The sequence below is a fragment of the Saccopteryx leptura genome, chromosome 7 (assembly GCF_036850995.1).
Source record: "Saccopteryx leptura isolate mSacLep1 chromosome 7, mSacLep1_pri_phased_curated, whole genome shotgun sequence".
Taxonomy (NCBI): Eukaryota; Metazoa; Chordata; class Mammalia; order Chiroptera; family Emballonuridae; genus Saccopteryx; species Saccopteryx leptura.
In genome coordinates, this window is record NC_089509.1 from 37,635,446 (window position 1) to 37,650,043 (window position 14,598).

A 14,598-nucleotide genomic window follows, 5' to 3' on the forward strand; every position below is an offset into this window, starting at 1 on the left:
ATATGCTTTGACCTCTAAATATACAATCTTAATGACTCATTCTTTCTGACTGAAAAAAATTGTTTTTCTGAGGTCACATAAGTTAATTTATTAATGAAGGATTTGCACGGTATTAAACTATTGTCTGGTGTACTTTACTCATCTATTCTTGTCATTGTGGACTGTGTTAGATTGTGAACCCTTGGGTGAAGAAGACCAAGCTAATTAAGTTGCCCTTTTCTGCACAAAACAAAATATTCTGGCATAAATAATGATTGTAATAACACTGCAGTATTTTTGAGAAATGAGTGAACCAAGATTATGACCATAGAAAGGCAGTACACATAGGAAGTTTATCTAGAACCTACAATGATGGAAAATCATAAAATCATGAAATGTAATGATTTAACATATATTTTTTGAACCCGAATATAGGTTTAGCCTTTTCTTGTGTACAGTCAGCTTCCTGGACCCTGCACTTGGTTTGATATTCTGCTGGTATCCTGAAAGTCTTAATGCTTTTTGTCTTCGACCTTGTGTTTTTTAAGTGAAGTCCAGTGGGACAATGGAGCATGCACATGAGCAAAGGGAACACGCACAACACACATGTCCACTGTTCCTTCACACCCCATTTGCATATCGCATTCCCGGGGCTCCATGGGCACAGAACTCTGGTGAACCTAAAGCGAAACACAGAACAACAGAAGGGAAGTGTTACAGCCAAGAGCGAGCAGGTAGAGGTTCTGACAGCTGTGAGAGGCTACAGTTACTGCTCTACCCAGAATTTTTTTTTAATTTTTAAATTTTATTTAGAAAATTAACTTTAATGGGGTGACATTGATCAATAATAGTACATAGGTTTCAGGCGAACATTTCTATAGTATTTGAATTGCTCATTATGTTGTATATTCGTCACCAAAAGTCAAATTATTTTCCGTCACTTTACATTTATCCCTCTTTACACCCTTCACCCCACCCCCTCCAGAATTTGTTTCCAATGCAGAAAAAAAAACACGATGGCATTTTTAAAAAACATGAATATCAAGGAAACCTATCATATCTTTTCTCACTCGCATTACTTCCCTGTATTTGCGAGCCACTTATCCTGAAAATGACGACATAAAAAGAAAGAGAAACATCAGGCAACCATAGGTCCTTTTCCTTTAAGTAGAGTGTTGTTAGAATGTGCCCACAGCGAGAAGTGAAGTCAAAACAGTTGAGTTAGTTCTGTCAGCTTTTCTAGTGTTCTGGTAGGAATGAAATTCATATGAATGTACAAGCTACAAAAATAAAAATTGTGTGGCCCTGTCTGGTTGGCTTAGCGGTAGAGCATCGGCCTAGCACAGGGGTCCCCAAACTACGGCCCGCGGGCTGCATGCGGCCCCCTGAGGCCATTTATCTGGCCCCGCTGCACTTCCGGAAGGGGCACCTCTTACATTGGTGGTCAGTGAGAGGAGCATAGTTCCCATTGAAATACTGGTCAGTTTGTTGATTTAAATTTACTTGTTCTTTATTTTAAATATTGTATTTGTTCCCGTTTTGTTTTTTTACTTTTAAATAAGATATGTGCAGTATGCATAGGGATTTGTTCATAGTTTGTTTTTATAGTCCGGCTCTCCAATGGTCTGAGGGACAGTGAACTGACCCCCTATGTAAAAAGTTTGGGGACCCCTGGCCTAGCATGTGGAAGTCCCAGATTCAATTCCTGGCCTGGGCACACAGTAGAGGCACCCATCTGCTTCTCCACACCTTCCCCTCTCCTTCCTCTCTGTCTCTCTCTTCCCCTCCCGCAGCCGAGGCTCCACTGGAGCAAAGTTGGACTGGGCACTGATGACAGCTCCATGGACAGCTCCATGGCTCCCAGTCTCAGGTACTAGAATGGCTCCAATTGCAGTGGAGCAATGCCCCAGAAGGGCCTCGCATCACCCCCTGGTGGGCAGGGCGGGTGGATCCTGGTCAGGCACATGCAGGAGTCTGTCATATCTTCACCCCGTTTCTCACTTCGGAAAAATACAAAAAAAAAAAAAGTTGTATAATTTCGCTGATTTCACGTATGAGTTAATTCACTTCTGTTTAAAACTGGCATTGACCTGGCCAGTTGGCTCAGTGGTAGAGCATTGGCCCAGACTGTGGATGTCCTGGGTTTGATTCCCAGTCAGGGCATACAGAAGCACCCATCTCCTTCTTCACCATTCCCCTTCTCTCTTCTCCTCCCTCCTGCAGCCATAGCTCAGTTGGTGAGATTTGGCCCTGGGTGCTGAGGATGGCTCCATGGCCTCTGCCTCAGGTGCTAAAAAAATGGCACCAGTTGCAACAAAGCAAGGGCCCCAGATGGGCAGAGGCCCTAGTGGGCTTGCCGGTGGATCCCAGTCAGGGCTCATGCTGGAATCTGTCTCTGCCTCCCCTCCTCTCACTAAAAAAAATAAAAACTGACATTAAAGGCCCTGGCCGGTTGGCTCAGCGGTAGAGCGTCGGCCTAGCGTGCGGACGACCCGGGTTCGATTTCCGGCCAGGGTACACAGGAGAAGCGCCCATTTGCTTCTCCACCCCTCCGCCGCGCCTTCCTCTCTGTCTCTCTCTTCCCCTCCCGCAGCCGAGGCTCCATTGGAGCAAAGATGGCCCGGGATGGCTCTGTGGCCTCTGCCTCAGGCGCTAGAGTGGCTCTGGTCGCAACATGGCGACGCCCAGGAGGGGCAGAGCATCGCCCCCTGGTAGGCAGAGCGTCGCCCCTGGTGGGCGTGCCGGGTGGATCCCAGTCCGGCGCATGCGGGAGTCTGTCTGACTGTCTCTCCCTGTTTCCAGCTTCAGAAAAGATGAAAAAAAAAACAACAAAAAAAACCTGACATTAAAAATATAAAATATAGAAGTTAATAGTTAAAAAGTTATTTTCTTAGAATAATATTAAGGAGCAAATAAAAAATACAAATCAAAATAAAGACCACAAAAAAATAAAAATAAAGACCACAGGGAAAAGAAAAATGTTTATATTTTAGTACTTTGAACACCATTATCTTCCTGCTCACCCCACCCTCACCCCACACCAAGTATCAAACACTTTATCCAGTTCCTGCTAGGCTGGAAGATCTGAAAGACAATAACACTCCACACTCCTGACCCAGACATCAATCCTCTGAAGAGGGGGCAGAGGAAGAAAATTTAACTGAAATGATGGTTTTTAATGGGAATCTCTGAACAAGAGATTCTGAATTTTATGTAGAGTCCCCTGTTTGCAGAGAATGGTTCATAAATGTACAAAGTTAGACTGATCTGTGGTGGTGCAGTAGATAAGGCGTCGATCTGGAATGCTGAGGTTGCTTGTTCAAAACTCCCGGCCTTGCCTGACTTGTGGTGGCGCAGTGGATAAAGTGTCGACCTGGAAATGCTGAGGTCGCCGGTTCGAAATCCTGGGTTTGCCTGGTCAAGGCACATATGGGAGTTGATGCTTCCAGCTCCTCCCCCTTCTCTCTCTCTGTTTCTCTCCCTCCCTCTCTCTCTCTCCTCTCTAAAAATGAATAAATAAAATTAAAAACAAACAAACAAAAAAAAAACTCCCGCCTTGCCCGGTCAAGGCACATATGAGAAGTAACTATGTACAATGAGTTGACGCTTTCTGCTATTTCCCATATATAAAAATAAATAAATAAATAAATAAATAAAAAAGAAAGATAGACTAGTGTGCTTTCTAAAGATAACTTTCGCCTGACCAGGCAGTGGCACAGTGGATAGAGCGTCAGACTGGGATGTGGAGGACCCAGGTTCGAGACCCTGAGGTCGCCAGCTTGAGTGCGGGCTCATCTGGTTTGAGCAAAAGCTCACATATTAGACCCAAGGTCGCTGGCTCGAGCAAGGGGTTACTCGGCCTGCTGAAGGCCCACAGTCAAGGCACATATAAGAAAGCAATCAATGAACAACTAAGGTGTCGCAATGCGCAACAAAAAACTAATGAATGATGCTTCTCATCTCTCTGTTCCTGTCTGTCTGTCCCTGTCTATCCCTGTCTCTGACTCTCTCTGTCTCTGTAAAAAATAAATAAATAAATAAATAAATAAATAAATAAAAAATAATAAATAAAGATAACTTTCAGTCCAATATTCTCCAATTCCATGTACCTTAGGTAACATCGTGGCTCCTTGTACTGTACTGTCCATTCGATTTTACTCTTATACTCAGCACAGCATGTTACAATTCATCTGTTTACTGATGTGCTTCCCCTTTTAGGCTGTGAAGAAGAGAATTTACTTATCTCTATAACCTCAAAAACCTGACTCAGAATAAACATTTAATAAATGTTTGTTAGTAAATCATTTGAATTATTATTATTTATTTACTTACTTATTTTAAACATTTTTAAAGACTTTATTTATTCATTTTAAAGAGGAGAGAGAGAGACGGGGGAGGAGCAGGAAGCATCAACTCTCATATGTGCCTTGACCAGGTTAAGAAGCCCAAGTTTTCTAACCGGCAACCTCAGAGTTCCAGGTTTATGTTTTATCCACTGTGCCACCACACATCAGGCTCAAATTAATCTTTAACTAATTGTATATAAAATAGATTAAGAAATGTCCCTAGAGTAGAGTAGTTCTCCCTTGATTTATCTGTCCATTTGCTTCAACAGAGCTCTGGACAGGCACAACACCAAAGGAAGTATTCGAGTTGGGATTTGGCTCTGGTATTTCCAAAATGTGCACTTCTCATTGTATGGCACTATTTGTAATCAGAAGAGAGCTGAGTAGGCAAACAGGTTTGCGGATCATGGCTCTACCCATTTACTAGAGTGTTAGCTATGGCTCAAGGGTCCAAGGATGAAGGAGATCCTAGCAACCAGCAGCCCCATCTATCAATATTTTCAAGGTCATACTATTTTAAAAAGCAGGATCATTTAGGGACCTTTAAAGCCCATGCAATATTGATTTGAGAGCCAAACCCATTTCAATCAAATGCTTTACATTTGATATAGAAGTTTATTTACCAAAGATTCATTATCTACCAGAGACTTGGGTGAATTGTGCACACAATGTGACCTGCATGGGAAGATGTAAATGATAATGGAGACAAAACCAACTCAGCAATTCGGGGGCTACAGAGAGAAGGCAAGGGCCTCAAATTTTAGGGAGATTTCAGAGCTTTTGGGAGAGTATCAAGTAGCAAATAAAAAATACAATTCAAAATAGTTACCGTAGTAAAAAGGACTTAGAGTTAGCAATGACCCAGAAGATATTTCTTGAATGCCTTGTCATAAAGATGATATAGCCTTTCCTGTTAGCCTCAACCCATGGTAGCAGAAATAAGAGCTGAGTGAGCTCTCATTGAGAGTGTGAAGGAAGGGACAGGATTACAAAGACCATCAAGTTCACAATGAAGAGAACAAAAGGTTGACGAGACCGTGTTTTTATCCAAGTCAATCTGTTAAAAAAACAAATCCCTACATCCAAATGCTTTTTGGTTGATACAGAACTACCTAACTCATTCTCTTGTTCATATATAGTGGAAATGGGTAAGTCCTAACACTTTGTAAGAGCTTCTATGATTCCCATGTGTATTTGTTTGCAAGTGACGCAAATGATAACAACTTCGAATTCTGTAACTCCTAGTACATGTGAACAGTAGGTCTCCCATCTCTCCCATTTTTTATTTTCCCAACTATCTCATTGTTTCATTCACTTGTATATAGCCCAGATATATTTAGACAGATGCTATAAACCAGGTTTTTTGTGAAGTCATTGTATATATTCCTTTAATAATAAAATATCTGGTTCTGACCATCGTGAAAAGAAACCTCACTGACCTTGATAAACAGTAAAATATCCACTGTACTAACAATAGCTTTTATTCTCAATGCATCTTTCAAGGTAACAGCCTTGGTCTTACAAATAAGCTGAAGTTCAGCAAAGCCAAGACAGTTCCATCGATATAGCGGATAATTATCTCCCTGGCAAAATCCCAGGCCTGAGACCAGTGTTGACTTGGCAAATCAGTCTGTGTTTTTCAAGTGCTCATTAACTGTAAGTCTTCTAAAATGTGCTTGCCTGGTGTATTTTAGCTCATAACCTCCAGGTATAGGTATAAGGGCACAGTAAGAGAAATGGTGGGGCCATTGTAAATGGCACCAGGATCATCTTAATATCCAAGGTGTGTGTGAGAGAGAAAGGGGCGGGGTGGGTGGTGGGTGGAGAGAAGCAGGGAGAGGGAGGGAGGAGGAGAGAAAGAGGCAGTCGCCAATGGACCAGCTGCCCTCACGGGAGGAGTACAACAAAGAGAAAGCATCAGACTGCTCTCAGGAGACTTGGGCTCTAGCTCTACCTCTGCCACAAGAGGTCAGTAAGCCTGTCAAGTCCTGCTACTTCTCTGCAACTGTGATGCAATTAGAGTTTGAATGAAATGATATTTGAGTTCCTACCAGCATATAATATTATAGTATCTAATTCCAGGTTTATCAAAGCGACTTAGAATCTCCTTCTGTCTTTCCCTAATTCACCCACTCCTATAAGAGGTTCAAATTTACATAAGGAGACTCCCTACATCATTTATTCCTCCTGCCTGAGCTCACTCCTGCACCCAAACTGGATCTTCTCATTTCTTATATATGCAGACTGTATCATAATCTAGTTTATTTCTGAGTTGCTGTGGCCCCTCTTCCCCAGTTCAGCCAGGCTTAGTTTAGTATGACATACTACCAGGAGCCAGGATGCAGTGCGCTGTGCTACTCACTGAGCACTAACACTGTGCTCCGAGATGCAAGTTGTATCCCGATATGGGCATGCTCATGTCCCGATATGGCCCTGGCTGCTTCTCCTGACTCCTGCTCTCCGTCCTGGGTCATACCACTAGGTCTCCTTATTTATTGTTCCAGTTTTTATGATAAAAGTTACACATGATTATAAAAAGAAATTTGAAATATTAAAGGAGAAATAGAGAAGAAACCATAAACTATAATCCCACTATCCAGACAACCACCCTCACCTTTTTGGTGTGCATTCATAGTAAATTGTTGCACAAGGCACTTACATTTGCATTTTTTTAAAGCATGAGGAAATAAACTAGGAAAGTGGGAAACAGAGGTGTAACCTAGAGAGAGCATAAAGCGGTAGTTTACTGTTTGTTCTGGCCCATCATCTGTATGAATAGGAGGGAGACAACATCAGTTCACATATTGGTTGAAACATAATTAAAACTTAGAGGTAAGCCTCGACCGGTTGGCTCAATGGTAGAGTGTCGGCCTGGCGTGCAGGATCCCGGGTTCGATTCCCGGGCAGGACACACAGGAGAAGCGCCCATCTGCTTCTCCACCCCTCCCCCTCTCCTTCCTCTCTGTCTCTTTCTTCCCCTCCCGCAGCCAAGGTTCCATTGGAGCAAAGTTGGCCCGTGCGCTGAGGATGGCTCTATGGCCTCTGCCTCAGGCGCTAGAATGGCTCTGATTGCAACAGAGCAACGCCCCAGATGGGCAGAGCATCGTCCCCTGGTGGGCATGCCGGGTGGATCCCGGTCGGGCGCATGCAGGAGTCTGTCTGACTGCCTCCCCATTTCCAACCTCAGAAAAATACAAAAACAAAACAAAAACTTAGAGGTTAAAGCCTCAGCTAGGCTAATGTCAAATAAAGAAGGGATGTTAGGTCAGTTGTTGATTAGAGTTCCTTTTGGGATTCTAGTTGAAGAGAAAATACCGTGCTTTTGTGTAAGTGGCCATTTTGCGAAAGTGCTACCAAAGGACAGGACTCTGATAGAGAATGTTAAGACTTGCATTGTTCAGGCACACAAACACACATGAAATTCCAACATGTTACACTGATTACTGTGATAAACTTAAAAGACTTTGGTTTAGACAAGCATTCAGGCTTTGTTATAATAAGGGTATAAACATGAACTAATTAATTAATGTTTTGCAGTTCTTTCCTTTTCAAGAGTATCACCCTAAATTATAACTTCAGCCAAACATAACTCACACACATGAATATTTTAATATAAGCACCGTGTTTCAGTCTATTCCAACAATATTGCTGGTCACTCTTTAACTGCCAGAAGGCAGAGAGAATGTCCTTTTTAACCCTCTCAAGCCACGGAAGCAGCAGTTACTAAAGGTCAGCTCTGGCAGACCGTTGGTCCCAGACAGGGGTTTTAACAGTTCTTGGAGTTTAGGGGAGCTGCTCCAACCCTCATCCTAGACCCGTGATGGCAAACCTATGACACGTGTGTCAGCACTGACATGTGTAGCCATTTTCGATGACATGCGGCCGCATGCAGCTGCATACCAGAGAAGTATGGAACCGCGTGCCGAGAAGGATGTTTCATCCTCGGCTCCTGCACGGCCAGGTGCAGTAGCCGAGGATAAAACATTTGCTGTATTGTAGACACTCTGTGCCAAACACAACAGACCTCCGGCACAGAACGTCTAGTTCTGGGACTTCCGGTTAGGCCGTGAGGGGATCTTTGACCTCACTTCCGGCTGGCGGAGCAGGGAGCAGCGGAATGCCGCGGGGGATGCATCTCTGGGGCCCTGTGATCGCCATTACCAGCAATCACATAACCACAGCAGTCATCATCCAATCTACTGTTCTGGGGTGTCATGGATTTCTAATTGACCATCATTACTGAGATAAGTGAGGGGGAGGCTGGGAGAGGCGAGGGCCTGTGCTATGAGTGCTGTTTCCCGCCATTAGAAATAGTGGCAGCCATCTTAATTTACATAAGATGCAACTTGCAGAATTTCAAGACAGCATCTGGGCTTAGGTGTTTGTCAACTTGAGGTCAAAGCTTGAGAATCTGGAAAGGTGCCGCTTGGCGAATCAAGAGGAGTGCCACTATGAACAGGAAATCTGGAGTGCCTGGAACCGATTACCAGACACTTTTAGCACCCTGAAAAATATAGCAATGGCTTTACCCACAATTTTCACTTCTACATACTTTTGTGAGACCTTATTCTCAGGGTTAAATAATATCAAAACCAACAAAAGAAACAGATTGACAGATGAAGTTAGTAGCGCTTGCTTGGGCTTGAAGTGTACAAAATACCAACCTTCAATTGAAGATTTAGCCAATGAAATTCAGCAACAAAAAAGTCACTAATAAGCAGGTTAGTTAAAGAATTCCCCCTCCCCCTCACTTATCTTAGTTCACGGCATCACACACAAGTTAAATGATATCAAGACCAACAAAAGAAACTGACTGACAGATGAACAAAGAAGTTACTAAGCAGGTAAGTTAAATAATTAGTTTTTGGTTTATTAAATACAGTTATATATTACAATTATACATTTTTGTTATTTAAACTATAAATATCGTGAAATTATGGTTTTTTTTCTCGAAGTGACACACCACCCAAGTTATGCTCGGTTTTTTGGCGAATTTTGACACACCACGCTCAAAAGATTGCCCATCACTGTCCTAGACTCAGGCAAGCAGCTTTGATTATATCTGACTCGTGTGTTTACTTTTCCTTTTAAGATTTCATTCAAACAAGGATGAAAACAGGTTTTTATGCCCCAGTGCTATTAAGGACGAAGCCTTCATGGACAGAGTGCCCAGACCTGCTACTCTGGCCTGTGGCTGCAGTCCCACAAGCCCAGGCGGCTCCTGGAACTCTGGCTGTTCACGTTGCAAACAGGAACCCCTATGTACCACAAGTGAAGCAGAGAGAGAGGTGAGATCAGGGCAGGTGGCGGGGAGGCCAGTCTGGAGTTGACTGTTCTTTCCAAGAACTGGAAATCATGGGGAAGCAGCTGCCTGGGTAGACACTATTAGTTGCATAACACCCACCCAGTGGATACAACAGGGACTGCCATGACATTATAAGGAAGCATATTTACAGCCAGAAAAAAAAATCTTCATCAGGAAATACCATCAAAGAGGACATTTCTCCACTTCTTCCTTGCTAATAACACTTCTACTTAGTTCAGGCATCAGTGTTTCCTGTCCCATGCAAAATAATAATGATTGGTCTAACACAATGTTGACAATCCTAGTTCCTCCTTCCTCTGCCTTTTTTTTAAATAAACTATTTTTTAAAGGAGTTTTAGGTTCACAGCCCAATGAGCAGAAGGCACAAACTTACCATAATTCCATCTCCCTCCATATACACACACCCACAGTCTCCTCAAATAGTCACATCCTGACCACCACAGTGGTACATTTGTTACACCCAAAGTCCACCATTTATATGAGGGTTCTTGCTTGGTGTGGAACATACTATGGGTTTTGCAAATGTATAATGACATGTAACCACCATTCCAGTATCATACAGAGTGTGATGAAGCAACATGATGTAGTAGAAAGCAGATGAGCCTAGCGACTAAAGAAATGGGAAGCTGAGTCCTGGCTCTGCCACTTTTTAGCTGTATTAGTCGGTCCTATTATATAACCATTATTAGCCTCAAGTATTTCTTCTATAATATGGGAAAAAATTATCTGCCTCACAAGGTCACTATAAAGATTAAAAGCAGTAGCATATTTAGAACTCACAGTTTTATCGCCTTTGCTTTATTTCCTTTTCACATGTTCAAAGTCAAAGTAAGGTTAGCAAAGAGATCAAGGCGACATGTTGAAAGACATGGAGTGGAGGAAAGCTTGTGTCTTAATGAGCTATGCAGATCGAAGCTCTGTGAACTAGATGGCGGTCTCTTAAAGTCAGCAATCCAAAATGTTTTCCTGGACTCACCCACCCTTAAATGGGCTGCAGCTGGAGAGCCAAAAGAGCTTCCAAATCTAACTGAATAAAGAAATGAAACTATTAATATCCTACAGAGCAACAGGGAACCATTGGCTTTCTCATATGTACCACTTGTGATAACAATTTGAATATGTAAGTATCATAAATATTTGTTGAATTAAAAATACATTAGAACATTAAAACCTTTTTTATGAGTCCCTATAACAATATTTACATGGCTTATAAAATCTTTTTGTTATTTTCTTCTAATCATAGTTGGAGGAAACTTTTCTAGCTTCTACCCAGGAGGAGGTCTAAACTAATTAAAGAATATCTTAAGAGTCTTGAAACCAATCTGATATGATGTTTCATCCCAACCAAACTAAATTAAAATTACATTATTTTAGGGAGAAGCAAAGTCCAAAGGAGACTTAAGCAGTTTAACTCATGAGGGAATTAGGATTATATTAATTGAAGTTGGTATTATGGGCACATTTAGTGAAAATTGCAAATATTTCCTTAGAGCAGGGAAGATTTCCCATGACTGGATTTCCTTCACAAAGTTAGATTTATTCATTCCTTAATTCAACAGCAATTAGTGAGAATCTTCCAGGTGCCAAGCATAGGACTGGAAGTTAAAAAAAAAAGTTTGTGATTACAGTATCTGTTTTTCTAGTATAATGGGTTCCCAGCTCTGTAGGCATAAGAATCACTCGGGTAGCTTGTTAAAAATGCGTGCTTCTTGGGAATACCATAGAAATTCTGATTCAGGAGGACGGGACTAAATTTTTCTTTTTCATTTTCATAAAACATTCCAGATAATTCAAGTGCAGATGGACTAAGACTCACACTATGAAGCACATAATTCTACAGCTACAATCTATAACCTAGTTGTAAAAACAAAAAATACATTATTTCAGGAGGTCAAGGATACAAGATGACTTATCAAGATGAAGAGTGCCAAGGCAGAGGCAGAAAATCAGAATGTCCTGGTTTAGGGAGCAGATGGAACTGACATTTTCTGGGAAGCTGTGACCATGGGTAACTAGAGCTAGACAAATGAACAGTCCCAATTAGAGCATATAAGAATCCCCACAAGTCAGGGCAAAGCAACGATTGAAACTAAGCAGAAGCCACAGGAATCAAGGGCAGTCAAGAATCACAGATTTAAAAGAATAGACTAGAAATAAAGACACCTTGATTTGAGTGGTAATTCAGTCTTATCCAAAAATTCTTTATGGGCTTCCCACTAGGAAGGAAAGCAGTTTCAGAGCGAGGCTTGCAAGAAGAAGCAGAGGACAGGTGCAGAGAGGAGAGTAAAACTGCAGGGGGTAGGGGAGGAGAAGGAGGTGCAGGGGCAGGGGGTAGGGGGATAAATGGTGGTGGATGGGACTTCAGTTGGGGTGAACATGCAATACAGTGTACAGATGATGTATTGTGGAATTGTGCACCTGAAACCTGTATATTTCTGCTAACCAGTGTCACTTCAATCAATTCAGTTAAACAAAACAAAACAAAATGAAAAACTGAAATGGAACCACAGAGCATGCTCACAATAGAGAGCTAGTAGAGCCATCGGGAAAGTGGAATTCGTATGTTTCTCTGGCCTGAGTGTAAACACCTTTAGTGTGGTAATGGCCACTTCACCGACTCAGCAGCTGACCAGTAACCAAGGCAGGCTGATGAACAGGGGTGACAGAGAGATGTGAGAAATAGCCACTTCTTTTCAATGTACTAGCAGCTACTTACCCCTGACACATTAGGAACCCTGGGCTCTTGATGAATAATCTATTTGAAGGCAGATTTCAATATTATGCATCAGTTTCTTCTTCACCTGCAAAACAGGAATAAGGGTAATACCTAACTCATAGGGTGGTCGTCAGTATTAAGGTTATGAGATGTAAAACAGCTTTCTGCCTGGCCTACAATTAGCACTCCAAATCAATTATTTATTATTATTTTCATTATTAACCCTCTTCTAGGATTTTCTTTCAGACCTGAGCAACCACTGGCCACTATTTGCCATACCTTGGGGTTTTTCTGACACTTCTGTTAAAATTTTAGTCAGCTGTCAATTTAATTTGAGGATATTTTTGTATTAAACAGTGCCAGAAATCTTGTCTTATCATGTCCTTTGGACACGGGTCCCACTCTTGCAAGCTTTCTTAGTCCCATGCCTAGAAGTGCTGCTAGCTGACATTTTTGGAGTGCCTTTCATGAGTTTGGTCCAGTATTTAGTGATTTATATGAATTACTATAATTATTCCTCACAAAACTCACTTAAGTAAATACTACTGTTGCCCTTAAATAACAGAAAAGGAAACTGAGACTTGAGAGTTTTAAAAACTGTCTTAACTTGCCTGACCTGTGGTGGCGCAGTGGATAAAGCGTTGACCTGGAACACTGAGGTCGCTGGTTCAAAACCCTGGGCTTGCCTGGTCAAGGCACATATGGGAGTTGATGCTTCCTGCTCCTTCCTCCCCCTTCTCTCTCTCTCTCTCACTCTCTCTCCTCTCTAAAAATTAATAAAAATAAAAAAATAATAAAAATAAAAACTGTCTAATTTACCAACTGCCTTGTTCTTGCATAAGTAGGATTTTCAGGTGGATCTTACTATCTCCTATTTCTATACCTCATTTTACATCTGCTTTTTTTCTCTCTGCTTATCAGCCCCCCACTGTCATCAACCACATTTAAACTTTATAGACAGCTTCAGCCACCTGAGATAATGTAACCTGATACTTTTAGTCTGAAGTCCAAAAATCAGAGGGGAAGAGAGAAGGATCATCGCCAATCCTGAGTTAGAATCCCACCCTTCAACAGGTCAGCTGTGGCCAGGAGAGCTAAGGAAATATGGCAGATCCTTGTTACTGGGCCGGATTGGAGTGAAGAGCTATCCCTAGAAGAACTGAGTGCTCTTCCAAGAAGAGCACCGTAGAACAGACAAAAAACATAGGCGTTCATGGCATCTATGGGGGCTATGCATTTCCCATAACCTCATTGCAATTTAAATTGTTTGAACTCCCATTTTCAATCACTGTCAATGCAATTGAGGCTTAAGAAAAAAATATATGTTTTGCTTTGGGGGCTTGATTCTTTCTCATAGATTTCCAATTCAATATTTTGAAGCATTTCCTTAAGAATTTTAAGCAACATCTCCCACTCTAAAACTGACAAAACAAAGTAGCCAGGCAATGACAATTGGACGTGAGACAGGCCTGCCTGACTCCTGTTGGGAGCACTCTTCTGGTTGAGTTGGATGAGGTTGGCAGAGTTCAGCTCTTTTGGGAGAGGGTGAGCTCTGCAGGTGTTGTGACTAGTGATTACAGAGCACGCAACCGGTTTGAACCTTTGAAGGGGATCCTTTGGTTCTACTAATTAGCTGCCCAGCTCTCTCTCCCTTCCTTCTGTCAGTGAACTTTTCTTTGATCTTAATTGTGTATGGAAAATAATTACAACTAGAATGATATAATACAATAAACATGTTAGTAAAATTCATTTGATAAAGTGAAATATTGTCAGTAGCATTCAGTAGCTCTGGACAATTTTGTTTCTTCTATGCAGGATGGAATGTTTGGCATCTATTCTATCTTTTCATATAAATGTGAGTTTAGAGCAGGAGAAAACCTGCTTAACATAAATTCCATCTCAAAATCTGTACACCTGACAAATCTGTCCCTAAATCAGTTGTGGACAACTTATACAACAGAACCAGTGATGTTTTGTTCTCCAAAACCAAAAAAGTGTAACAAATGCAAATATGTAGAACGGGTGACATTTCTTAAAACTTTAAAAATCTGTTTTAATGTATTTCAGAAAGGAGTAATTCCTCTTATTAAAATAATAGCTAATTCAAGTTTTAGAACAGCCTATATGTTATATTCAATGGCTTTACAATAACTTGGCATTGTTCCTTAAGTAGAGGCATTATCGCTTAATTGCAGATGAGTCATTTCCCCAATCCCAAGCAATTAATCCAT